Source organism: Neoarius graeffei, chromosome 1 (genome assembly GCF_027579695.1).
Source record: "Neoarius graeffei isolate fNeoGra1 chromosome 1, fNeoGra1.pri, whole genome shotgun sequence".
NCBI classification, from domain to species: Eukaryota; Metazoa; Chordata; class Actinopteri; order Siluriformes; family Ariidae; genus Neoarius; species Neoarius graeffei.
Window position 1 is genome coordinate 96,875,249 of NC_083569.1, and position 27,947 is coordinate 96,903,195.

General features: G+C 40.2%; 1 protein-coding gene, 1 non-coding gene and 2 pseudogenes across 2 annotated transcripts in view; all 4 read left to right on the forward strand.

Moving 5' to 3' along the window:
• The window catches only part of LOC132885533 (titin-like), a 978,782-nt gene that overhangs the window by 854,404 nt on the left and 96,431 nt on the right, over positions 1 to 27,947 (forward strand). The window lies entirely within an intron of this gene.
• LOC132896360 (U5 spliceosomal RNA) lies at positions 9,990 to 10,104 on the forward strand. Its single transcript, XR_009656007.1, has one exon. It is a non-coding gene; the product is annotated as a U5 spliceosomal RNA (small nuclear RNA).
• On the forward strand, positions 12,861 to 12,993 carry LOC132898839 (U2 spliceosomal RNA; annotated as a pseudogene).
• LOC132898272 (U2 spliceosomal RNA) lies at positions 21,428 to 21,534 on the forward strand (annotated as a pseudogene).

Below are 27,947 nucleotides of genomic sequence, written 5' to 3' on the forward strand. Positions count from 1 at the left end.
ACACACACACACAGACAGATAGAACTGATGCGATTACATTTTGATTAATTTTAGACAGTTAACGAAAAGAGAAAAAAATGCACTTATAATTATCAAAGCTAAGTAAAATAACATGAATAATACATTAATATAGAATCAGTAAAATTAAAAATAAATTACCTACTGAAAGTAATACATGCATACACACACACACACACACACACACACACACACACACACAATATATATATATATATATATATATATATATATATATATATATATATATATATATATATATATATATATATATATATATATATAAATGGCGGCTGGTAGTCTTTCAAATAGGGGAGGCTGGTCGGTTATGATATTTCCAGATTTTAAAAGAAAAAACACATCAATTTTGCCCATACTCTTGCCTCTGATCTGGCTGATTGTTGGCAGCGTCACAAACTGTGAAATAACAGGTTCTTTTGGCCCATTAGCCTACTGTCCAATATACATGATGGTGGTGTTGGGGGGGGGTATATTTTAACATTTTATATTTTAAAATTGTGGCATGTTGTTTAAAAATTGATCATTATTGAAAGCAGTTCTTTGTCAGGAACCTCAGCAGTAGAGCTGGGTGCCACACATTTCATTCAATGACACTTTCCCTATATTTTACTTATTTTGACTGAGAAATGTTTTATTGACAATTTTGATAACCCTTCACTTTTAATCCAGGTCTGTAGTGTGAAATGTTCTTGGCTGTGTTTTTGTTTAAAAACGTTTTCCAAATTGTAGCTGTGTTTAATTCATATCCAGAGAAATATATATTCCAATATAATATACTCAGCATAAACATTTTAAATATATGTTATGTCCATCCATGACATATTACTAAAGTAGCCTATTTACTGTTGTTGATGTGGGTCACTTGCTGTTAGCCAATTCACTTTCTCGTACCAGGAGAGCTGAAAGGAACGAGTATTATTCCCTACCTTTTTCACCAAGTCAATTTGAGGCGTTGGTCTACCCTGCTCTTTAATTTTAATTTTTTCCTCGAAAGGAAGACTGGCAAATGGCTTCGCCAAAATTAAATCAGCAATGCTTGGCATCCATGCGCAGCTTTCTTGCTAGCTGACTAGCCCCCTCAAGTTCAAGTTCAGTCACTCAAATAAACGAAATTTCTGGAACTAAGATAGCAAACTTGACAACACTATATTTACACTTTATTTACAATGAAAATATATACAAACTAAAAAAGCTGGTAGAAACCGTATGTAATGAATGAAATCGAAATGTAAGCTGATCTCTTACAACCACAGCACTTGCGAATCCGCATGGGACTGAACTGATGTTGCCAGATACTGCTGACGTTATCCAGCCCAAAATATGTTCAAAACCCGCCAAAATGCACTTAAAACCACCTAATCTGGCAACACTGTACCACTGCCTGTCTATAGTTGAAACGAGCTGTCAATCAATGAAAATATCCGGCCGCTTTCACCAATCACCAGTCTCCTCGTGGAAACTGCCATGTCCCTCCCATGTGAGGCTCGGAGTCTGTGGGCAGGCATTTTCGCAGTATTTGTCCAATAACCGTCTTGCATTTTGAGATTGAAAAGCGCATAGCTCCCAAATGCCATTGAAGTCCATTGAGGCTGGGAGTCCGTGAGACTCCGTGGGCGGGCGTTTTTGCAGTATTTGTCCAATAATCGTCTTGCATTTTGAGATTGACAAGCACATAGCTCCCAATCCACTGAGGCTGGGCTGCATCGCGCTGTCACGAGGGGGAAAAACTCACACACACATTAGGCGAACTGGGGAAAGTTATAACGAAATGGTTTCGCACTGTAGTTGGGTTGAGCACATATATATTTCTATGATTCTGGATCTGAAATAGCAATGTTATAAGGTCAGCTATAACATAAGCTTGCAATTCATCCTACACGATGTTCGTCATTTTTAGAGGAGGCTGAGCCTCCCTCGTTGTCTTAGAGCAATCGCCCGTGATATATATGTGTGTGTGTGTGTGTGTGTGTGTGTGTGTGTGTGTGTATATATATATACATTACCTGAATGTCACAAGTTATTAATGGTACAAATTAACTCTGTTTATTTATACTTGTGAAAAAAGGGACCCTGTGGTCCATATACTAGATTGAATACTGTTTTTGTGCGACTTTTCTCTGGGTATTTTCAAGAGCGACACATTTTTTACCTTTTAATATTGTTGTTGATGTTATACTTTTATGCCTTTGTGTGTGCCTATTCAGACTTTATCAGCATCATTGGTGATGTAAATTTGTATTATTAATTATTTCTTTTGTATATATTTCAGTATGGATGTGCGAGAACAAAAACAACTGCAGTTCTTGAGGTCCTTGCTGATGACGACAGTGACAGCATCACACAAGTCCTCAGACAGAATCCATTCAGTTTAGCTACTGATGGTAGTACTGATTATGAGGCTTCGAAGCTGTATCCATTAGTGGTCAGGTACTTTGAACCAAAGATTCAACAGATTGTCTGTGTCCTCCTGACTCTAAAAGAGTTGAAGGGAGATTCAACAGGTGAAAACATCTACAATCTTTTGAATGATGAATTCCTATCACGAGGAATTCCGTGGTCAAATGTGATCAGCTTTGGAATGGACAATGCCAGTGTTATGTCAGGTATGAATAAAGGTGTAGCTGGGTTTTTGTCACGAAAGCAACCTAGCATCTACATGTCTGGATGCATGTGTCATTTAATGCATCTTGCTGCAGAGAAAGGAGCCGGTGACCTGCAGAAACATCTGAAGACAACAGTGGAAGATGCACTGGTAATGATATATTATTATCTTGATAAATCATCTAACAGAAAGAGGCAGTTACAAGATCTCCAAATAGAACATGGTACCAAACCACACAAGATTCTCAAACTAGTGAATACAAGATGGCTGTCACTAAATCAGTGTTTGCAACGGTTGGTGGAGCAGTGGGTTCCCCTCAGAGAGTTCTTCAAACTGGAAAAAGACAAATCTATCAGCAAGGCAAGCAAAGGTTCAAAGGGTCAACACACACGTTGCACTGACAGGGGTAAGACTGTTACTTCTAGTGCAAAGTCAGTCAAATCCAGTTCAAAGTCTATCAGCTCTAGTACAAAGACTGTCAAATCAAGTGAAAGTTCTGTCAGCACCAATGCAAATTGCGCCACTGTGTCCAGTACAAAATCTGTCAGCTCTAAGACCACAGAAAATGCAAGTGGAGCCAACGCCAGTTTTGACCTGAACTCGTATTTGTTTTCACAGCAAAAGATTCAGGAAAAAAAAACAGAGAAAGAAAGAAGAATTCAACAAGAGCAGAAAAAGAAGGAGAATGACAGTGTCCCTCAGAAGTTGCAGCGAGTTAGCACATTCCTGGAAGATGATAAATCAATCTTGTACTGCCTTTTTCTCACATCAGTTCTCCCACCTTTTGAAGAAGGTAATCTGCAGTTGCAGCAAGAGGAACCGGTTATACATTCTATGCATGCCATTTTGACACAGCAGTTAAAGAATTTGTTGATTTGGTTCATGAAGCCAAATGTTGTCTCAACTAACATGGAGGCTCTTAGTAGTATCAACCTCTCAAGGGAAAATCAAGTTTCTGATGAAAAGCTCTTCATTGGCAGTGCGGCTAGAGCATACATTGCAGAGCACAAAACATTAACCCATATCAACAAGTTCTATGATAGTGTACGTGATTTCTTTGTCGCTTAGTGCAAATATATTTGTGCGAAGTTCCCATTTAAAGATGACTTGTTAGTGCGAGCAAGAATTTTGAATGTTGAAATGTGTCAGGAATCTGATTTTCAGGATGTGCTGTACTTTGTCAACCACTTCACCTGTCTGCTGGGTCCCGGTAATGAGGTGCGTGATCAACTGGAAGGGCAATTTCTCAACTACCAAACCGACAATACCATTGTGGTGACCAAAAATGAAAGGATTGACAAGATATGGAGCAACATTGCACAAATGAAAGATATGAATGGTCGGTTACAGTATGACATCCTTAGCAAAATCATGCTTGGCATTGCAACCATTTTTCATTCTAATGCAGACTGTGAACGGCTGTTCAGTTATGTAACAAAGAACAAAACAGAGTTTAGGGCTAACATCAGTACAAGGACTCTTAGTTGTTTGGTCACACGCAAAGTCAGAATGCAAGCCATGGGTACACACTGCTACCAAGTTGACCCATCGAAGGATATTTTGAGAAAGGCAAAGAGTGCTTGTTACAATAAACTGCAGTAATATATATATATATATATATATATATATATATATATATATATATATATATATATATATATATATATATATATGCATGCATTTGACATTTTCCAGCATAGGACTGGCACTGTATGAGCAACTCATTATAATGTGCCTAAAACACAAGTGGATTTAATTACTGTTATAGATAAGATATGTTTATTTACAGTTTTGCAAAGGGACCAAAAATTCTAATAAATACATGTACTGTGTTTGAACCAATGTTTTGTCAATTGCTGATATTTTTATATTGTAATTTGTCATTTTTGAGAGAAAACACTTCTTGTTGCTTGAAGTTATATAATCATTTGATTTCTTTTCAGAATATATATTCTAAAAAACCAGTATTTTTTATGTTCATCTGCAAATATTTTTGAAGTTTGACAGAATAACTGAAGTTGCATGATTTAATATTATAAGTATTCAAATGGTACTGATTGCCCTTTATTTTCACTGTAAAAAGCCACCAGAGGTCACCATTTCTGAATGCATTTTATAAAATTTTCCGAGCCCAAAGGGGGGCGCACCCCCCTTTGGAACCCCCCCATGCACGCTCTGCGTGCATTATGTCTGCCTTTGGCAGACATGGACAAATATCTCAAAACAACCATTACAGTTTGCTATCATATAGGGTTGGCATGTCTGACCTTAGCATCTTTAATACTGGTAGAAGCAGTTTTATGTTTTGGGGAGTTTTCATGGGAAGACAAAATGCGCCCTGGATGGTTACCAAGCTTGCATGGTTCAGATGAACATTTGCCTTTTGCATACCAAACTTCACATATTTTGCAATGGAAACCTCCAGTATGATGATTGTGGTAAAGCCACGTGTAAACATCTCCCCACTGTTTGCTTGAGAAAAGTCTTCCGTCTCTTTTAGCTGGAACATTATAATCTTCCATGTTACCTTGATCTAAAAAGAAAAGAAAGCCAACAAATACATTTTATCAAATAGTCAATAAATATGTGATGGAGATATAGAAACTACACACATACATACATACATACATACATACATACACACACACACACACACACACACACATATATATATATATATATATATATATATATATATATATATATATATATATATATATATATTACTATTTTGACTTGGTGTTGTTTCTTCATTTATAACATGTGCCACTGACAAATTTGATGAATCTTTGTTTGATTCCATAGTAGCATTTGATTCATGGTCATCACACTGCGGCATGTCTTCCATCAAATCTTATTAAAAACGAAATTTTATAATTAACACATTTTTGAAAATTAATATTTTTTCTTTCACTTTAACTCTTTTCTCAAGCAATCTCTGATTAAAGTAAATTTACAAACATCCAGTTACAACTAATTACACATTTATGATAGACTATTTATCAGAGTAATTAATGTAATGTTTAAAGCATAGACGTCGCCAGACCCATTTTAGGGTAGCTCCAGCCACCCTATCTTATGGCAAAGCCACCCTATATTTTTTGCCCTTTTTAAAATTATTTATATATTTTTTTTTTCCCAAAAAAATCAAAGGCAGTAAAGCACTGAACATGAGCCATGAAGAACACAAGTTAATCCGAACAACAGGCTTGCTTATTTATTGTTTAATGCAATATTATTAATATCGTTATGATTCCTCCTCATTGGCTCTGTGTCAAGCGTCACGTCGAGTGGTAGGCTAGTAGGACTTAAAAAACTACGCGGGCATTCTGCAGCAGGCGCGGTGCGGGCTTCCATTGAGTTGGGTTTGCAGAGAGTCAGAATTCTATGCTTTCATTTGCAGACACACACGGTGAGATTGTAATGTGATGTCAGTGGTTTGCATTTGCTTAACTTTACCTAGGCTATATTGAGTCTTCTGTAGAATATTTACATGATGATTTGTGAAGCACTTGCCCTCTTCAGTTTGCGCAGGAATGCATGACACCTACCATTGTTTTTGTCACATTTTTGTAGTTTAGCTGGTGAAGTTGCTTCAGCAAGCAATTAAATGATGAAAGCAATTTTAAAATAGAATAGAAATGGTGGGAAGTGTGTCCCCAAGGTGTGATGCTCTTGAAATAATGAATTGATTGACAGCCTTAGTAGGTGCTCTGAAAAATGTTCGGCGCGCGCTGCGCGCGCACAATACCTTTTCTCCTCTGGGTGCTAAGCTACCCCTGTCTCTCAAACCTAGTGATGTCCCTGGTTTAAAGTGTAATATATGCCATATTTACCACTTTGAATAAACTTAAGTGGTGTTTCTTCATTTATAGGATGTGTTAACAATGAACTTGATGAAGGTGTGTTTGATTCTGTAGTATCTTGCATAGCATCATCTTGTGAAGCATCATAACTGTAACCTAAAAGAATTATTACATTGTATCAGATACTTGTTTATGTTTTCTATAAAATGTTTCATTAAAATATGTAAATGTTAAAGCAACTGAGCAAATTAAAATGAAATATCAAGTTTTAAACTGTATAAAGCATGTAAATTAAATTGAAATTTGAAAGTTATCAGCTTTAAGTTAAATCATGTTACATAAATCATGCTTGTTATAAACTTGAAATCAAGTAATAAAAATGTCATTCACCAGACCAGAGCTATCATACTTAACTATCAAATGCATGCATTCCTTTGGAATTGGTTGTCCCCTTTACTTCTGAAAAAATGTGTGCATACATTCACAATAACAGCTGTCTTAGGCATTAACTAATGCATGCATTCATATGTTTTTTTTTATCTGCTTCACTTCTCATTTTATGAAGAACCTATTGAGAATAATCTAACAGAAATTTTATCGTGGTATTGAATAAATCAGTAACACAAAAAGTTCTGTTAGACTATCAAATGAAACAAAGTAAATATAATTAGTAAACAACCATGCAAACAAATTTGAAAAAAAAATTATAGAAATTAAAATATGTAACCATTATTGTTACCAGCAATTATTAAGATACTGTGTTACTTGATAAATAAACTAATAACTGGATTTTTAATTGTGTGCAGCCCTTAAGGAATAATAAAGAATAATTATTATTATAATTAAATGTATGAGTTAAGCCATGTTTTTAAACATGAAAAGTAAAAAAAAATCAAGTACTACATATAATAGCTTATGCTACATTTTGTAAGCCTAATTATGATCACAGCATCTATTTGGACGCACATCTATTTCAATTAAACTTCCAATATAATTTGTTATAAATTAATTTGGGCATAAATGTCTCATCTCATTATCTGTAGCCGCTTTATCCTTCTACAGGGTCGCAGGCAAGCTGGAGCCTATCCCAGCTGACTACGGGCGAAAGGCGGGGTACACCCTGGACAAGTCGCCAGGTCATCACAGGGCTGACACATAGACGCAGACAACCATTCACACTCACATTCACACCTACGGTCAATTTAGAGTCACCAGTTAACCTAACCTGCATGTCTTTGGACCGTGGGGGAAACCGGAGCACCCGGAGGAAACCCACGCGGAGAACATGCAAACTCCACACAGAAAGGCCCTCGCCGGCCACGGGGCTCGAACCCGGACCTTCTTGCTGTGAGGCGACAGCGCTAACCACTACACCACCATGCCGCCGGGCATAAATGTGATAAAAATAATTTTCACTTAAGTTTAAAAATAAGCTGGTACAAAGCAGATTACATAAAAGTCTGACATAAAATATGTAATAAAAATCCATAGCGTACCTGGCAACTGTAAGGCAGCTGTTGCAGACGACAAGTCAATGACCTCAACCTTGTCAACAATATCGTCTGATGTCTTCTGACTGTTCTGTTGTGTGATAAACCTCCCCATTCCCCCGCCTGTAGACTTAATAATGCCATCGATTGTGCGTTTTCTATGAATATATGAACTGCTGTTCTTATTATGTGATTTACCAGTTGTCTTAGGTCTACCACGACCCGGCATGATGACCACTTGTCAATCTATACTATCAACAGTATCACAAACCGACAGCCACGTGTTATCATGAATCATTGAGAATTTCACAACATAAACAAAGGAAGTATATTTTACGACATTCAGACGTCAGGGACTCAGACATGGTTTACGGTAATCGCTAGACGCATTTCATGTTCACTTCATGTTATGAAGTGACTGAACAATAAATTGGAATAAATATGCCAAAAAATGACATTTAACAATAATTTAAAAATATTTTGGGTTCTCCACCCTTATGAAACAGGATTTTTTCTTCTAATTTGGGCGATTTTCGTATGTTCTATTTTGGGCCTTTTGACAAGCCCGTAATTTGGGCGCCGTTATATGGTATTGGGGCTGTATTTGCCCTTGAGGGGTCACCACACTTAAGGGATGCCCTGGTTCGGGGGTTAAGATTATGTTATTTAAATGCAGTGACTGACCCTCAATAGCTAATAAATCTTTGACTGTAAAAAAAAAAAATCACTTCAAACACATTCAGTTTCTTTCTTTTCAATTATTATTGCACAGTTCACCTTTCTCAGTTCACAACTTCACATTTGTTTCTTTCATTTGGAACTTCAAATTCCCCAAAACAATAAAAAAAAATTCTGGTCAGTAAAATGAATATAGCTGCAGCTATAAGTTTTGTCTGGTTGTGCACAACCCCCCCGGTATCTCTGAACCAAATGTTTATTCGCAGTCTCTGTCACTCCCACGCGATGGCCGGATCCCACCAGCACAACACAAGCCGAGATGAAGTCCTGACTCGAGTCTTGAGTCCAGTCCGATGTCCACCGATCGCACTCTCTCCTTCTCTCCTCAGCAGGCTAGCAGCGGACTACTGCTCCTCTTCCCGGTCACACACCGCGGTTCACGAAACACCAGACCATTTCCGAAAGAATAATTGTTCAGACACTGTTCCCAGGTGTAAAATAATCTAGCTTTGCAGCAGGCACGGAAGAGAAAACAAAAAACACAAAACAGAAACAAAACTGCACGACACGGCGCCACCTATGGGCCATTCTGTAGGGCACTTGGCAACTGCTGCAAAGTGAATGAAAGAACAGACAAAACAGGACTCAACCTGGACTATTTGTGCCTGATAATTCAATGAAACCGGGAACTCAATACTTTATGTTATACATGCCCTCTTTGTTAACATAGAGACCATACTTAAATATCATATTAATCATCTGTTTAAGAGGAATACACAAAATCACCATTTTTGAGGTGTGTACTGTGTACATTACATGTACAGTGATATACTGTAGATCATGAATGCACATCCCCTGTGGGCCGACCTCAGCTGACAGCAGATGGCTGATTGTGATTTTTAACTTGAGCTTACTCTCAAGAGAACATACAGAGGCACCATCACGGCTAGACAGCAGAAATATGGTGTCATGCTTAATTTTAGGACATTGATCAGAACTTAAAAAAAGTCATACCTGATACAAAGTGAACTGAACACACTCTTATGTTGTGTGGATTTTTGTCGGTCAGATCTTGGTTTAGTTTGGCAAGCCAGAGACGATGACACTCCTCTGACAATTTTGTGGTTTCCTCCCCCTGATTTTCGATTATTTTAGGTAATCGGTAGAAGTGCAGATGTTTCTCACGATCTGAGCGATTGTGGCAACCCAAAACTGTGCAGTAATTCACCATTATTTGGTTAGTTTATCGAAAAATTCATGAAGATTGCTTTGCTGTTGATGTGTCCGATACCTCCAATATGGCTGACTTCCGGTTTGATGACATCACGTGAAAACACGTGATACAGTTTCACTCGCCTGATCCAGTGTTAAGTGCAGCTCAGGTTTCTCTTCATTGACACGTAAATCTTCCGCCTTTTACGAAAGATTTCTGGGGAGAGGAATGTTAATGAGCTCAACTTATTTTTGCAGGCTTTGCTCTGGTAGAGCTGTACATTTTTGGTGGTCAAATATTAGAAATATCAAACTTTCTGCATGGAAACACTCCCCTACACACACACACACACACACACACACACACAGGATGTCTCTGTTCAAAAGGATCCAGCTGTTGGGGGTGGACAGGGGCATCAGAAGCATTTTTAATGTGGGGGGGACACACTGGCGGGGGGTCCTCCGCCAGAAAAATTTTAATTAATTAGATGCCATTTCCTGCATTCTGGTGTATTTTTAACAGGTTGTTAAACACCTAATTTTACCTACAAAAGTCACTTAATTCAATGACTATTTTAGAGACTCAACAATAAGTCCTCATTCAACTAGTCCATATATTCATCAGCCTGTTTTTAAACCCAACGCTACGCCTAAGATAATGAGATGAATGTGACACAATTTATCACCAACAATGACTTTATGGGTGCATTTTACTTTTTATTTTGTGTTTTCTATTTAGTTTTAGATGTAACACAACATGCCACTGGGCCAAGCAATAGTGACACTCAACTGTATGTTTAAAAATAAGAATATTCATAATTTCACACAATGACCAGGCATGACATGGCATCATGCAAACTTCATAACACAAAATCACACTGTGTCAAGCAACGGTGACACATAAAAATAACTTCACACAATGAACAGGTGCAATTTTATTCACCACCAACAGTGACTTTAGTGGGTGCATTTTACTTTTTTCCGATTTAGTGATACTCATAACAAAAATGGCATGGCATCATGCAGTCTTCATAACACAAAATTACACTGGGTCAAGCAATGACACATAAAAGAGAACTTCACACAATGAACAAGTGCAGTTTTGTCAACCTACATGCAATGGTGGTGCTACAGTAGCATTTACAGATTAGTATAACAAATAGATTTATAGATATAACTCCTTCTTATATTGGTGCCACCACAATTTCTACCACTTCATAACTTTTATCCCCCTTTCCTTCACAATCCACCTGGAATAACATCCATCTCTCGCCATTACTTTCCTTTCTACTATTCCTTCCCCATACACTGATTTCCCATCTTACTTTCCAGAAAACTGCCAAAGACCAGACAAAACAGGGAATCAATAAATATCATCAGAGCAGACTTGACCTCATTCTTGGCATTACAGTAAGGCAGGCCTACTGGGTTTGAATTAAATGATAGCTAACCTTAAGCTAGCTGATACATCTCCTAACATTGACTAGCCAGCTAACTGCACTAACATTTCCACTGGGACAAAAAAAAAAAAAAAAAAACCCTGTCCTGTGGGGAAATTTTGGCTGACTTTCCGCTTCTTTGTAAAGAATGTCCTTATGTCCATTGTGTCTGGGGAGGGAGCAAATACTGCAAACAATTCATCATCAACCAAGAATACCCCATTAGGCTAAGCTTATTTCACTGTTTAGTTGAATATTAATTTAACGTGTCCTAGGGTTAATTTTGAGAGCAGATAACAAAAGAATAAGGTTTCAGCAAAAGCTAGACATTGTGAGGTTGCAATGGGGATGACGTCACCTCCTCCACTTTCCAGCAGCTGCACCAACATTTCTGTGCTCGCGCTGAGATTCGCTTCCCTCGCGCGCGGTGAGCTGTTGCAGGGAGCGCCCGGAAAACCCGGAGTGGATTTTCAGTGCTCTGTGTATTATCTTATTGATCAAGTGGAATGGATTCTTTCACGAAGCAATAGAAACGGCGCTGGGTGAACTCATATTTTATGTTAAATGTGGGGGGGTCCAAACGAAGAATTATGAAATGTGAGGGGGACATGTCCCCTTCACATTCAATGGTGGCGACGCCCATGGGGGTGGAGTCTAGCTGTGTTTACGTTTCTGGAGTTTAGTGGAAGTGGTATATTTAAAGTCATTGATATTAGTGTGGGGTGGCACGGTGGTGTAGTGGTTAGCGCTGTCGCCTCACAGCAAGAAGGTCTTGGGTTCGAGCCCCGGGGCCAGCGAGGGCCTTTCTGTGTGGAGTTTGCATGTTGTCCTCGTGGGTTTCCTCCAGGTGCTCTGGTTTCCCCCACAGTCCAAAGACATGCAGGTTAGGTTAACTGGTGACTCTAAAGTGAGTGTGAATGGTCTCCCATTCAATGAACTCCCACTGCATGTAAGACTTGCCCCCTCAGTGCCCATCTTCAAGTCCCGCCTGAAAACACACTTTTTCTCCCTGGCGTTTGACTCTCTATGAGTGGTGTGATGTTATGTGATTTGGTATAGTGAAGATTCATGTCTGTTGTCCATGATTTGCTTTTAGGGTCTATGTGTGATTTTATGTCTCTGTCCTTTTATCTGCTTTTAGGTTTTATATATGATTTTTATGTATATTCACTTCATTCTTACTTATTTTTTTATTTTTTTATTTAATTACTCTCATCTTAGATGGACTGCACAGCACTTTGGTCAACTGTTGTTGTTTTTAAAGGGATTTATAATAAACCTGAACCTTTCTGTGTGGAGTTTGCATGTTGTCCGTGTGGGTTTCCTCCGGGTGCTCCGGTTTCCCCCACAGTCCAAAGACATGCAGGTTAGGTTAACTGGTGACTCTAAATTGACCGTAGGTGTGAATGTGAGTGTGAATGGTTGTCTGTGTCTATGTGTCAGCCCTGTGATGACCTGGCGACTTGTCCAGGGTGTACCCCGCCTTTCACCCGTAGTCAGCTGGGATAGGCTCCAGCTTGCCTGCGACCCTGTAGAAGGATAAAGCGGCTAGAGATAATGAGATGAGATGAGATATTAGTGTGGTATTAGTTTATTATCTGATGTGTTTTTTATGAGGTTGTTTTATCAGACAGATTTTTAGAGCAGGGAGTTGGAATTGGGGCTTGCTTCTTCTGCTCCACACATCAGCCTGGTATTGCAGTACTGCCAGGAATAGTGCCCTTATTCAAAAAATGAAGAGAAAAAAAAATCCCTTTCTTTTACAGCGAAGCTTCATAGGTATAGAGTATGGATACATAAAGAAACCCACTGAGTTGTTTTCTGATAGTTTCAGTTCTGTGTGTGCCTGCCACCACAGGAAACCCAACGAGTAGTGAAGTGTGAAGTAGAGTAGGAGTCGGGACAGTACAGTAATGAGTAACTTGTCGCTGTTGTTGCCTGATGTTTTGTATCACATAAGGAAACAGTATAGTAACTGTAACGGTAAAGGAATAAAACAAGATTAGCTGGCTATGATATAAGAAAATTCTACGACCCAGAAACAGATGGGAGCTCCGCTTTTAGGCAGGGCCAAAATCTTATTATCCTTAAAGGCGCAATACCACAAATCACCACCAGAGGTCAGTAATGTTACTCAAAAACTGACAGGAGTCAGAACACTCCCCGCTTGGTAGAATCAGAATCAGAAACACTTTCATTGCCAGGTATGTGGACACACACGAGGAATTTGACTCTGGTTCACTTAGCTCTCATAGTACAAAACAGAGCCCTGTGATGACCTGGCGACTTGTCCAGGGTGTACCCCGCCTTTCGCCCGTAGTCAGCTGGGATAGGCTCCAGCTTGCCTGCGACCCTGTAGAACAGGATAAAGCGGCTAGAGATAATGAGATGAGATGAGTACATAACAGATAAAAAAGCGTATACACAAACAAACAAGCAAACAACAACAACAAAAATAGGTGCATAGTGCAAAGTAATCCAGGTAAGTCAAGTATGGAATAGTTAAATAAATATAAATTATACAGTGTGCACAGAATGACGGTATAAGTGTTCAGATATTTTACAAGTGATATTACTGAAATATGAATCTGGATTTTAGCTGTTCATCACAGAAAGGATTTCCCTTTTGGTGCAATATGGTGCATAGTGCAAAGATGAAATAGTAAATATAAATAAGTAGGGGAGAGCGGGGTAAGATGAGCCACTTTTTACATTTTTCATCATAACTACATGTTAAAGCCATTTTTGCTTCCACTCTACACACCATACCAAATTTCAAAGTGTACTGTTACTATCTGAGCAAAAAATAATTGATAAGCTCTTATGGTTAGAGTGATATTACCTCTTGAAAAAAAAATGTCAAGTGGCTCAACTTACCCCATGCACGGGGTAAGATGAGCCACTGTGTGGGGTAAATTGAGCCAACACAAAACATGTTAGGTTAACAAAGTAAAAAACTTTTATTATTAGAAATGCAATCAGTGAATCAAGTCAAGTCAATCAAGTGGGGGATAGGGCCGTTGCATAGAGAAGGGGAGATGAAGAGAGAGGTGATAGAACGAGATGGGATAGGGAGGGATAGATAGATGGATAGAGAGAGAGATATGCGTAGATAGATAGAAAGAGGGATGGTTAGAGAGGGAATGAGAGATGTACTATATTATAGAAATTACTAAAACAGTAGAACAGTGCCAAAAAATCTTATTTCTTTCAGTAGGTTAAAACATGCAGCAATCATTCCATCCATAATAATTTCATCATTATTCAATGTTCCAAGCGTTCAAATTGCAAGGGAACACCATTTGCCTCTCCCTCCGTGCTGTCCCCCCAACAGTAAAGGGGCGGGGCAATTTTTTCACAATATCCTGTCTTGACAGGACAGCCTCATCTTTCTCTTTGAAGACAAAGGTTGGCTTTCTTGCAGAGCCATGGCATGACTGGCTTCTTTTGAGAAATCTTGCCTCTATTTCGGAGACATCCAATTTGATTATCTGGCCAATGAAGAAATGCACTTTCTTCTTCCCTGTGAATTTTGCCACAACGTAATCCCCCACATCTAACAACTGGTCTTCCTCATCTGATGTCATATATATCTATATCATATATATATATATATATAATGTATATGTCATATATGACCAGTAAATGTGAAAACTTAAGTGTCATCCATATTGGGTAAGCTCAGCCACCAATGGGGTAAGTTGAGCCAGTGGCTCAACTTGCCCCACATCTAATGGCTCATCTTACCCCGTGGCCACCATTTTGTAGAAAAATGCTAATAAAGGGGATTAGGCTAATCAAAATTATTTTTATTAGCATTCATATCATAGCTTAGAAAGCCACTAACTTAACCCTAATGTGTCTAAATATTATTCTACTTTTGTCTTCTCTAAATCATCTTCACTGTGGACAAACATGGAATTGACTTAGAAAGCACAAAAACACATTTTTATAAATATCTCCCTCACCTAGTTTGACATGTGGTGCTCCTCTCCACAAGTGTAAGTAAATGGTCCCGGCCCCCTTTGAATGTGGTCACATGGTCACATTTGTGTACTGTTTCTTAGAAACAGGGGGTGGCTCATCTTACCCCCTGGCTCATCTTACCCCGCTCTCCCCTATACATATAATATAAGTAACAGTGAGCACAGAATGACAGTATGAGTGTGCAGATGTTTTGCAAGTGATATATGAATCTGAATTTTAGCTGTTCATCACAGAGACAGCCTGAGGGAAGAAACTGTTCTTGTGTCTGGTTGTTTTTGCATACAGTGATCTATATCGCCTCCCTGAGGGGAGAAGATTAAACAGATTGTGACCAGGGTGTGATGGGTCCGCAGAGATGTTATCTGCCCGTTTCCTGACTCTGGACAAGTATAAGTCTTGGATGGAGGGCAGGTTGACACCAATAATTTTCTCTGCAGACCTTATTGTCTGTTGCAGTCTGTTCTTCTCCTGTTTGGTGACCGATCCAAACCAAACAGTGATGGAAGAGCAAAGAACAGACTGAATGATGGCAGAGTAGAATTTTGTCAGCAGCTCCTTAGGCAGGTTGAGCTTCCTGAGCTGGCGCAGAAAGTACAACCTCTGCTGAGCCTTTTTGATGATAGAGACTGTGTTTGTCTCCCACTTCAAGTCCTGAGAGATTGTGGAACCCAGAAACCTGAAGCTTTCAACGGCAGTCACAGTGTTGTTGGTGATGGGCAGCAGAGTGGGGGGGCTCCTCCTAAAGTCCACTGTCATCTCCACAGTTTTGAGCATGTTCAGCTCCAGATTGTTCTGACCACACCACCAGACCAGCCATTCAATCTCCCGTCTGTATGCAGACTCGTCACCGTCCCGGATGAGGCCGATGACCGTTTTATTGTCTGCAAATTTCAGGAGTTTAACAGACGGGTCTCTTGAGGTGCAGTCATTGGTATAAAGGGAGAAGAGCAGTGGGGAGAGCACACACCCTTGGGGGGGTGCCAGTGCTGATAGTCCGAGTGCTGGATATGATTCTCTCCATCCTCACCTGCTGCTTCCTGTCAGTCAGGAAGTTTGTAATCCACTGACAGGTGGAGGAGGGCACAGTGAGCTGGGTGAGCTTGGTGTGGAGGATGTCTGGAACAATGGTGTTGAATGCCGAACTGAAGTCCATGAACAGAATCCTGGCATACGTCCCTGCAGAGTCAAGGTGTTGCAGGATGTAGTGCAGTCCCATATTGATTGCATCATTCGCTGACCTGTTTGCCTGGTAGGCAAACTGCAGGGGGTCCAGCAGGGGGTCCAGCAGGGGGTCTGTGATGTCCTTCAGGTGTTACACCAGTCTCTCGAAGGACTTCATGACTACAGATGTGAGAGCTACAGGCCTGTAGTCATTCAGTCCTGTGATGGTGGTTTTCTTGGCAACCGGGATTATTGTGGAGTGTTTGAAGCATGAGGGGACTTCACACAGCTCCAGGGATCTATTGAAGATCTGGGTGAAGATGGGAGTCAGCTGATCAGCACAGACCTTCAGACAGGAGGGTGACACACCATCTGGGCCGGGTGCCTTCCTGATCTTCTGTCTGTGAAAAAGCTGACAAACATCCTCTTCACAGACCTTGAGTGCTGGTGTGGGGTCAGAGGCGAGAGGAGGCAGAATAGCAGGGGGTGTAAATGCGTCTTTAATGTCTGAGGGGGGGAGAGGTGTGAATTTGTCAAATCTGGAGTAGAACACATTCAACTGGTCAGCCAGTTGATGGTTTATTGCAGTGTCGGGGGATGGTCTCCTGTAGTTAGTGATATTCTTCAGGCCTGTCCACACTGATGCCGGATCATTGGCTGAAAGGTTGTTTTTGATCCTTTCAGCATACGGTAGCTCCTCTTAGCTGATTTCACCTCTTTCGTCAGTGTGTTTCTGGCCTGTATGTACAGAACTCTGTCCCCACTTCTGTAGGCCTCCTCCTTGGCCTGGCGAAGCTGTCTGAGTTTTGCAGTGAACCAGAGTTTGTTGTTATTGTATGTGCAGAAGGTCTTGGTGGGCACACACATATCCTCACCAAAACTGATGTAAGATGTCACAGTATCAGTCAGTTCATGCAGGTCTGAAGCTGCAGCCTCAAAAACACTCCACTCAGTGCAGTCAGAGCAGGCTTGTAGTTCCACTTTGGCCTCATCAGACCATCTCCTCACCGTCTTAACTACAGGCTTAGCAGCTTTCAGCTTCTGCCTGTAGGATGGGATAAGATGAACCATACAGTGATCAGATAGTCCCAAGGCTGCACGGGGGACAGAGTGGTATAAGTCCTTTAAAACAGTGTAACAATGGTCCAGAGTGTTAGTGTCCCTGGTGGGACACTTAATGTGCTGTTTATATTTTGGCAGTTCGTGGATGAGGTTTGCTCTGTTAAAGTCCCCCAAAACAATGAGCAAAGAGTCCGGGTGTTTTTTCTCCACATTGTTTATCTGGTCAGCCAGGTCATAGTTAATAGAGGGGATGGTTAGGAAACCCGGCAAACTTCAAAGGACCGTCCTATTGTTTCATATTTGAGGTTGAACTGTCCCGTGATGTCATCAAGAGAGTGCACACTTTAACCCGGCAACAACAAACATAGTGGACGGATCTGATGACTTCTTCTTGTTTGGGGATGATTTTGATGCTATCTTAGATATTTTATTGGAAAATGAAGAAATAGAGGAGCACTTTACAACCTCAGACGAAGATGCGAGTATGAAATTTGTGAATTTGCGCGAAAGTTGAGCCGTGCGACTGCCCAGACTAAACTCGACTAAACTTGAACTTGATCTCTTGTGGTCTAGATATCAACCAAAAATACAAGTTCGTGCCTAAGATCAAGTTTTTGTTTTTTTTTTTTTAAACATTTGCACCCGAACTCTCGTTTTCATGTAGTTTTAGATCAGAAACTTTGTTTGAACATCTTTCGTTGTTTTGTTATGGCCATTCTTTAATGCATTGGTCTCTCTTGTTTGGCAGGTTCAATCGACAGAAATACTTTGTAATGATTGTGGGAAAAAATACCAGACCAGACATAGTTAATAGAGGGTTGTTAGAGGTTTCATGGCTTCTCTTATGGCCCTTTTCCACTACCCTTTTTCAGCTCACTTCAGCTCACTTCAGCCCGACACGGCTCGCGTTTCGACTACCTCAGAGCAGCACGACTCAGCTCGCGTCAGCCCTACTCAGCACCCAAAACTCGCACGGTTTTGGAGTAGGGCTGAAGCGAGCCAAACCGAGCCGAGTGGGGCTAGGGGCGTGAGGAGACACTCCCCTGTGCACTGATTGGTGAGGAGGAGTGTCCTCACATGCCCACACACGCCCCGCAAGCACGCTGGGATCTGTAAACACCGTAAACCCGGAAGAAGAAGAATTACGAATTACGAGAATTTCTGAAGCCTTATGCGCCTTGCCTCATCTATACGCTCTTGCCAGTATCTGTTGGCGTTGTCGGTGACAACAAGCCACAGCACCAAGACCAGCAACACTAACGACTCCATGTCCTCCATGTTTATTGTTTACTATCCGGGTCGTGAGACTACCACTTAAAAGGTCACTGATGTCACTGTTTGCACCGCCTAACGACATCACGTGACGTCCACCCACTTTCACTAACTCCACCCAATGTGTCCACCCACTTCCAGCCAGCACGGTTCAGCGCGGTTGTAGTCGAAATGCAACTCCAACAGCCCCGCTCAGCTCGACTCAGCCCAACTCAGCACGGCACGGCTCAGCCCAACTCAGCCGCGTTGGTAGTGGAAAAGCAGCATTAGGCATTTTCAGCTTAGGCACAGCGCCAAATATGGGTTTCTTTTTTGTTAGTTTTTTGGAGTGAACTACAAAAAAGCAAAAGAAAAAAACAATTAAGACAAAGGAATATTTTGAGAAAACATAGTTCAAAAGAAAGAAAAAATTAAAGTAAAGGGAAGCTCAACTAAAGCTTAGCGTTGTACGGTCTCAAACCGGTGCGTGGAGACTCACTGATCAATAACAAACAATAACTGAATACTTTCATATTTCAACATCTTCAGGCGCAAAATGCTTCTCACAGGTGTAGACCCTTTTGATCTGTTCTCTAAAATCTTGGTCTACTTCTCTTGTCTTCTTTAGCTCACCAAGCCATTCCTCTCGCCATTTCTTATGAGCTTCATCGCTCGCCAACGGCAGCTTAAAAATGCCGATTCCTTTGGTTCTTCTGCAAGAACCACAACCAAAAACCACACAATTTCGGCCTGGCATTTCTGGAAACTTGAATAAAGTTTGCTAAAGTAAAGAAATCTAGGAAAATATCGCTCGCTTGAAATACTACTCACTCGGTTCTCCCCTCTACTAACTCTGCTAGTGTGCACTCTCAGGGTCACATGATCAAGCCTAACCCATAACAAAGAGTTATCCCTTTGAAGTTTGCCAGGTTTCCTAACCATCCCCTCTACTAACTCCGGCCAGGTGTTGTAACGCCTCATTAGGCTGCTGGGCCATAGAAGGTTCACGCTGCACGCTGCATGCTGCACACTACACGCTACACGCGTGTAAAGAAAAGTGGACAAACGTAGCATGACTTGCTCTGGGCCATAGAACGGCGTTCATGTTGCACACTTCACGCGTGAAGCGTGAAATGAACATGCACACTTTTTTCTAGGCGTGAAGATGGAAATTCCAGTCAATGCATGCGGTCACCGCCGCGCCAGCCAATCAGAACGGGTCTAGGGAGATAACTCTATGCTTTCAGGGGAAAACTTCAGAAAAAATATAATTGAATGGTATAATTGAAAAATAGTTCTTCATCGGGATTGTCAAGCAGATTATAGAATGTTCGGTGAAATTCACCACGGGTTTCTCTCAGAAGGAAGTGTTCTCGGCTCCAAATTCTGTTCCTTTTTCTCTTCCTCTGTCTCAGTAAAAGCAGAATGAGGCAATCGTCGTCATCCGAAGAGTCCGTATTGTTGGTTACTCGGTCAAAGTAGAACAGACGCAACACGTGAACATCCAAGCATGAAGTTTAATGGCCCAGGGTCCGGTTCTTCACGTGAACGTGTAGCGTGCAGCATGCAGCGTGAACCTTCTATGGCCCAGCTGCCTAACACACGCCTGAGGGGGGATGTAAACTCCAACCAGAATAAATGAGGAAAACTCTCGCGGAGCATAAAACGGTTTGCAGTTTATGAATAATGTCTCCAGATGAGGACTGCATGATTTATTTAGAACTGTGACATCAGTACACCAACCTTCGTTAATATTAAAGCAGACTCCGCCTCCCCTCGTTTTCCCCGTGAGCTCTGTTTCGCGGTCCGCTCGGTGCAGGTGAAATCCAGGCAGGTGGAGAGAAAAGAGTCTGGGATGAGCTCACCGAGCCAGGTTTCGGTGAAGCACAAGGCAGCAGATCTGTTAAAATCTGTGTTAATTGTGTTGAGGAGCAGCAGTTCGTCCATCTTATTGGCCAGAGAGCGGATGTTAGCCAGGTGAATAGACGGGAGCGCAGTGCGAAACCCCCGCTGCCTCAGCCTGACGAGCGCGCCGGCTCGCTTCCCCCGGTGTCTCCGGCGTAATCCATAGAGAGCTGCTGCTCCTCCAACAAGTAGCTCTGAAAAATTTTCCGGATTGATGAAAGCTGATGAAAGAACTTTACTGGTGGTTAATCCAACATTTATGAGTTATTCTCTGGAGTATGTGACCAGCGAAGAAACGCAAGAAACACAACAAATACACAAAAACGTAGAAAGTACGAGAGAGCGAAGTACCGAGGCAACCATCCACGGCGCCATCTTGGATCAAATATGTTATACCACTATTTACTCTTTCACCTTTGGTGTACCTCATTTTATATTATTATTACTTAGTGTTCCGACTGATTCACAAATCACAACAAAGGAAGGAGGACAAGTTCAGAGACTGAAGATCTTAATTAATTTACTTAAAGAAAATAGAAATATTTACAAAATGAATGTATGGCGTGAGTAAGGTAATTAATCAGTAGTGTTAGACAGTGCAGGCATGTGATGATAGTGTAGCATGGAAACACCCCACCACACACACCCCACCACCACACACACACACACACACACACACGGTGACGTCTCTGTTCAAAAGGATCCAGCTGTTGGGGGTGGAGTCTAGCTGTGTTTACCTTTCTGGATTTTAATATTTGGAAGTGGTATATTTAAAGCCATTACACACAGCAAGTTATTGCTTCTCGGTCTTTTGGCTAAGATCAAGTGTAGTATCTGTTCTTATCAGTTTAATATGTGAGAGTACAAGCAATTAGTGTTTCTTTAAAGTTCATCCACTTTTCCTTTCATCAACTGAATATTTGAGAGAATAATGGTTAGAAGTGGAACTTTTGTTTTTCTTTCTCTAAATTTTTGTCGCTTTCCTCTTTAATTATGTCCATCATAAAAAAAAAAATCCTGGACTGATTCCAGTCACTTGAGCAGAAGCTGTGTTGCAGGAGGAAATCTTTGCTGACACATACTGTACGTGTCCATCTCATGTTCTAGCTGGTTTCCTTGCAACATTGTTTGCAAACAAAATAAGATTTAGCAATAAAGCTAACCTCCATACACTCATCAAAGAAAATCAAAGAATGTCAAATACTCTGCAAAAATGTACACAGTATATTTTTATTCATAACATATATGACCTGTTTTTTTTTTTACTAAACATTACATTTTAATTTAATTGACATTTTAGTTCATAATTGTTCAATAATATGTTAATGCATTGATTGGCATTTCTTAGATTTAATTGTTAAGTAATTTAAGCAATAGATAATTAATTTTAAGCTTGTATTTTTTAAGCATGATGCCTGAAATTTCCAGAAATAAACAAATTTTTTCCAAACAACAGCAGCTCTTTTGTTGTGTTCTCCTCTTCATGATCAGACATGATTGAGGTTTAATTAGTGCTGATTGGCTTTATGTAAAACGTAAAACATATGCTCAATTTCAGTGACTGACTGGAAGTCAATTACACTTGGATTTTTCCAATTTTTTGTTCATTTGTATCGAGTGGACATAACAGGCCAAAATGGGACAGTGTAATGTGGTGAATAATAATAATAATGTTATTATTATTAATACATTCAGCTTATTAATATTATTCGGCTTATAATGTTGCCATTGCATGTATTATAATACCCAGAATCCTTGTCAGCCATTCAGAAATGTGGGTATGTTTTGAAAAGTTTGAAATGCGAAAAGTGCAAAGATTATCAGTTATGCCCAAGGCTTTAGGGAGGGTCTCTGGAGTCTATGGAATACTGTGCTCTCACATTACTACAATACCCATAAGTCTGATCTCCCAAACAATCAGAAAAGCAGGAGTTTTCGCTAACCAAATCACTTCATATACAAAAAGTGAAATAAAAGCTATATCAAATTACAATAGCTACTTGTAATAGTTCGAGTTGGGGCCAAAAGCTTCCCTATACAACCTACACCATTCAATCTCACAGCTCCACACATTTCAGGTTACTATACATTTCTTTCTGTAGCTCAACGAGGCCATCTACTTCTGTTTACATCAGAGGTCATTTTAAAACAAATGATTAAAGACACATTTATTTCTGCTGAAATTCACTATATAAGCATTCCAGTGAGCCAAACATTATTGACACCAAGTTAACAGTTTCTGTAAATAGTCTGGAAGGTTCCAGAAATTGATGTAATGAATTTGAGAAGCTTCTGTTTGGCCAGTTGTCATAATTAGGGGTTACTGGGAATGCACAAGTTTGGTTTGTCCTTAGGAGCATAATACAGTACAATGCAATCCAATACAATACAGAAAAAGTCTTGGGACCACATAGACACTGCATCATTCAAGAAAGAGGCACACATTTTAACTCCCAGGGATGAACAAACATTGGTCCAAAAAGTTCAACTGAAACCCAAGACAGCAACAAAGGAACTATTAAAGGAGTTTCAGACATTAGGTATTAAATTTTGTAAAGTAGAGCGGTCATTAAGAGTCCTACATCATCATGGCCTGAAAGACTGTCACACAAGGGAGAAGCCTGTACTCTAAGGCCAGCAGAAAAAAAGCCAGACAGTGTTGTAACTTTTGGAGAAGTGTTCTCTGGTAAGATTAAACAATAACTGAACTGTTTGGCCATAATGATTAGCACTATATGTAAGACATTTTAATTCACAGAACACTATCCCAAGTGTGAAGCATGGGGGTGGTAGCATCAAAGTCACAGTGTCCACAAACTTTGACAGTATCGTTGGCAGGGCTGCCAGAATGAATTTTAACACTCTTGCTGCGTGTGCTGTGAACATGTGCACATAAAAGTGTAAGGCTTGAGGCAAATAATATCACCTGGTTGTCTTGAAGCCATTTTGTTACAACTTTGGAGTTTTGCTTTGGATACTTGCTTAGTATTTCTAGATAATCCTCCTTTCTCAGGATGCCATTGCTGCTGAACCACAGTGTCCACAAACTTTGACAGTATCGTTGGCAGGGCTGCCAGAATGAATTTTAACACTCTTGCTGCGTGTGCTGTGAACATGTGCACATAAAAGTGTAAGGCTTGAGGCAAATAATATCACCTGGTTGTCTTGAAGCCATTTTGTTACAACTTTGGAGTTTTGCTTTGGATACTTGCTTAGTATTTCTAGATAATCCTCCTTTCTCAGGATGCCATTGCTGCTGAACCACGTCATAGCTCATAACCAGAAAGTTGCTTGGACTTCAACTTTATTCTGATGCCCCACTGCCCAAGATGTGCTGCATGGTTTTGACGCTCTCACTGTGTTTAGTGTGAATGTAGGGTAAGCCATCCTCACTATTTTTTTTTAAATCATTGATTTGACTTCATGCTAACTTTGGAAAGTCTCCCTTTCATGACTTAGAAGATTCCTATATTAATTAACAGAAGAAATGACTCAATACACAGCGAAAAGAGATCAGGAAATTAGGCCTGTTATATTCAATCTGCTTCTGGAGAAATACTGACTGACATGTTGATTCACAGTCTCATATTAGTCATTTGCAATCTGATTTACATTAAAAAATACGAACCATAACTTCATATCTTATAAAGAACATTGTGATTAATTGAAATTTTGATATAAAGAGATTATCTTTCTGTCTTTCATCTATTCTTCAGCAAATATGTGACTTTCACTTCCAGTTAATAACAGTTAAAAGATGAAATATTCTTGTGGTTTGCTTTCTATTCTAGTTGAGCTGTGTGGCTTTAACCAGAGAGAAATGAGGAAATGCTCTGTGCTTCACATTCTTAGGAAAGTCAAAATTAAAAGAGTCACAGATGCATGTTCCTACCACTGCTGGTTTCTGTGGCATGTGCCATGGCTTTCAGCGCAAACACCATCAACACTTAATGAGATGAGCTCATAATGAAAGGTGAACATTATGTTAGATGTCACTTTCACATCTATAGCATCTCACTGATGACGCATTACTGTGTGCCACCAATAAATGCATCTCAACAGAGAGAGCTCAGAGAGGAAATAACCCAAAATGTGTCCATACCATCCACGGGCAGTAAGTAGAATTAATCAGAAACTGAAGCCCAATAACACAAAAGCTTTGAGTCCAGTGCTGTGCTCCCTGACCTGGATATTTTATTTGATAGTTTAGTGAAAATTGTTAAACAGTAATCAAGATGCAAAAAGGAGGAAAATCCTGAGACTCAGTGGAGGTTCGGTGCCACTAGTGCTTTACTAGTGCAATAGTGGGCCTTAGTTCCCTGTTTCTGTGAAAATCTGTTTTTGTGTGTTGTACCTGCCTTTTTATTTGGAGTATGGATCTGCTTACTTTGATATTGTCTTCCTGTACTCTGACCTCTGTTTTTAATTATGGTGAAGATCATTGGTTTGCCCTGAATTAAGGACACACTGAGTTTATTCACTTGTGTCCTGTCTGACAGCAACATTCACACCATCAGACTGTGAATGAAACGATATATTTGCTCCTTTGGAGAAAGTTAATAATTTACATCACTCATTTCAGGCCTTTTATTCACAGCTCTAACAGGAAAACTGATGATCTGCTTAAACTTTAGGCTCAAAAAACACATCACACCTAAATGTTCCTTACTGCTGACCAGTTGCTGTTATTACGGACAGCAACACCAAGACCTTTTAGTCTGAAGTACAGAAACCACACCAGCTCTCTCTCTCTCTCTCTCTCTCTCTCTCTCTCTCTTTCTGGGCATGCGTGTGTGTGTGTACTTCCTCTTTCAGTACTTATTGTTTTATTCCCCCACTATATTTGGGTATGTGGAGAGATACTTCTTATACCATTGCTATAATGCACATAATGCGGATCATGAGTAGTGAAAATATTGTGTTGATGGAGAAAATGTGTTGCATGTAATGAATCCAAATAATGGCACCCTCTCCCCCTCCACCCCCTCTCTGATTGGTATTAAAGAACACAGGAAGTTTCAAGTCTTTAACACAGATGCTACACGTTCACTCAGTCATTCAGTCAGTCATCAGAAGGGCAGGATGGAGCTCCGTCCACTCTGTGTGATGCTCTGTGAGTAAATGTTCTCTGTGTGTCTTCATTACACTGATTGGTGGTGAATTAAGTTTTGAATTACAGTAACAGGCTGAGAGTCCTGTCATCAGGTTCTGTGCGATTATTTCATTTGTCTGTAGCTAAGGTTTGAAGCTGAATTTCACATGAACAGTGCATTCTGATGTTTTTTTGGTGTGTTTAAATCCGACCCAATTTATTTTATAAGGCAAATATTAAATAATAATTAAACAAACACTATTTACAGCAAGTGCATCCTGGTGTGTCTCAGTTGTGCAGAACATTTAAAGCTGATATTTTTAACTGCTGTTATGCACTGGGAGTCAGTTTAGGATTTTATATTTTATATTTAATTCTGCATTTACTTGGAGAGATTTTCTGCACTTTATCATCTGTAAAGTGCAGAAAGTTGCTTTTGCAGATACTACGGTATGGGGCAGCACGGACATGCTTTACAAACGGCGCCCCATAAGATACACTATAAAACTCTGCAGGTCTTAGCCTCAGGCAGGAGACTGTGCCAAGCAGACAGGAAATCAAGTGACTGAGTTTATAAATGTGAGATATTTATATTCATCGAGACATGGCACCGTCTTCAATATCAGATCAGAATAGATGCTGATTTGAATAAATCTATTGGGGGATTTAAGATCATTCAAGTCTCGGGCACATTTGAATTGTTTTAAATAAAACTTCAGCTCTGCACTACACATGAGTGCAGGCTTATCACAGGTTTATATTAAAGTTTGCTCACACTATTTTTTTTTAAACTTCAAGTGTTAAAAAAGCAGACACTGTGAAAGAGGAACAACTGTTTATAGCAGCTGTAGCATCAGCAGTAACAGGAACTAAATTGAAAAGTTAGAAAAGTTGGAAGGTACAGCATGCAATTCATGAATAAACTTCAACATGTAATTGATGGCAAATTTGTCTGGTATAAGAGGAATTAAACTCTCCAAGACAGAGAATACAGTAATTGAAAATAATCTACTTTGGGATGGTAACAGTACACCTGCATCACACTGGGCCACATCACACTGCCCTCTCATCTCATCTCATTATCTCTAGCCGCTTTATCCTGTTCTACAGGGTCGCGGGCAAGCTGGAGCCTATCCCAGCTGACTACGGGCGAAAGGCGGGGTACACCCTGGACAAGTCGCCAGGTCATCACAGGGCTGACACATAGACACAGACAACCATTCACACTCACACCTACAGTCAATTTAGAGTCACCAGTTAACCTAACCTGCATGTCTTTGGACTGTGGGGGAAACTGGAGCACCCGGAGGAAACCCACGCGGACACGGGGAGAACATGCAAACTCCGCACAGAAAGGCCCTCGCCGGCCACGGGGCTCGAACCCGGACCTTCTTGCTGTGAGGTGACAGCGCGAACCACTACACCACCGTGCCGCCCTCACACCGCCCTATTGTTCATTATTTTCCTTCATCAGCAAACCCCAACTATTTTATCCCTGAATTAAACTGTCATTTCTGTTTCTCTCCCGAACTTTAGTGCTGACTGGACTCATCCACTGTTCACAAACAGGTGATTTATCTACATTTCATTTATTGCAATTTTTTTTATTTGCCTTCAATATTTACATAAAACTCGGCCTGTTCATTTCATAGATGATTAAAACAAATATCTCAAAATTTGTAAAATAATAAGTGATAAATGCATTCTTAATTTGAGACCAGTGGAATGTTATAAATCTTTCTAATGTGTCAAAGACTGTAAATCTGAGATGTCTTTCATTTTGGGGTTCTTACAGGAGCGCTAAAGGCCACACTCACACTGCAGTCTGGTGGGACAGAAGTATTCAGAGGAGAGAATGTCACCCTTAAATGTGAAATAGAGGGAGAAGCCGAGTGGACTTACATCTGGTTCAGGAATGAAACTGAAATTTCTACTATAAAGATAAGTGAATACACCTTTATGGTGAATGATGAGGCTGCATTTACCTGCATGGGAACCCGGAGTGTAGATGGCCCACAGAGCACAGAAAAGAGTAATCCTGTTCGCCTGTATGTGTCAGGTAAGTTTGTTCATCTTGATATCCTGAGGGGATGAGTAAACTGGTAGGATCGCTCCCTATGAGTTTACTGTTTTGTGTAATATTTTGTGTTCAAACTTTTCAAGCAGCAGGTGACAGTTTTCACTGATGTTTCCTCTGATAAGTAGTATTTTTGTTGCTGTAGG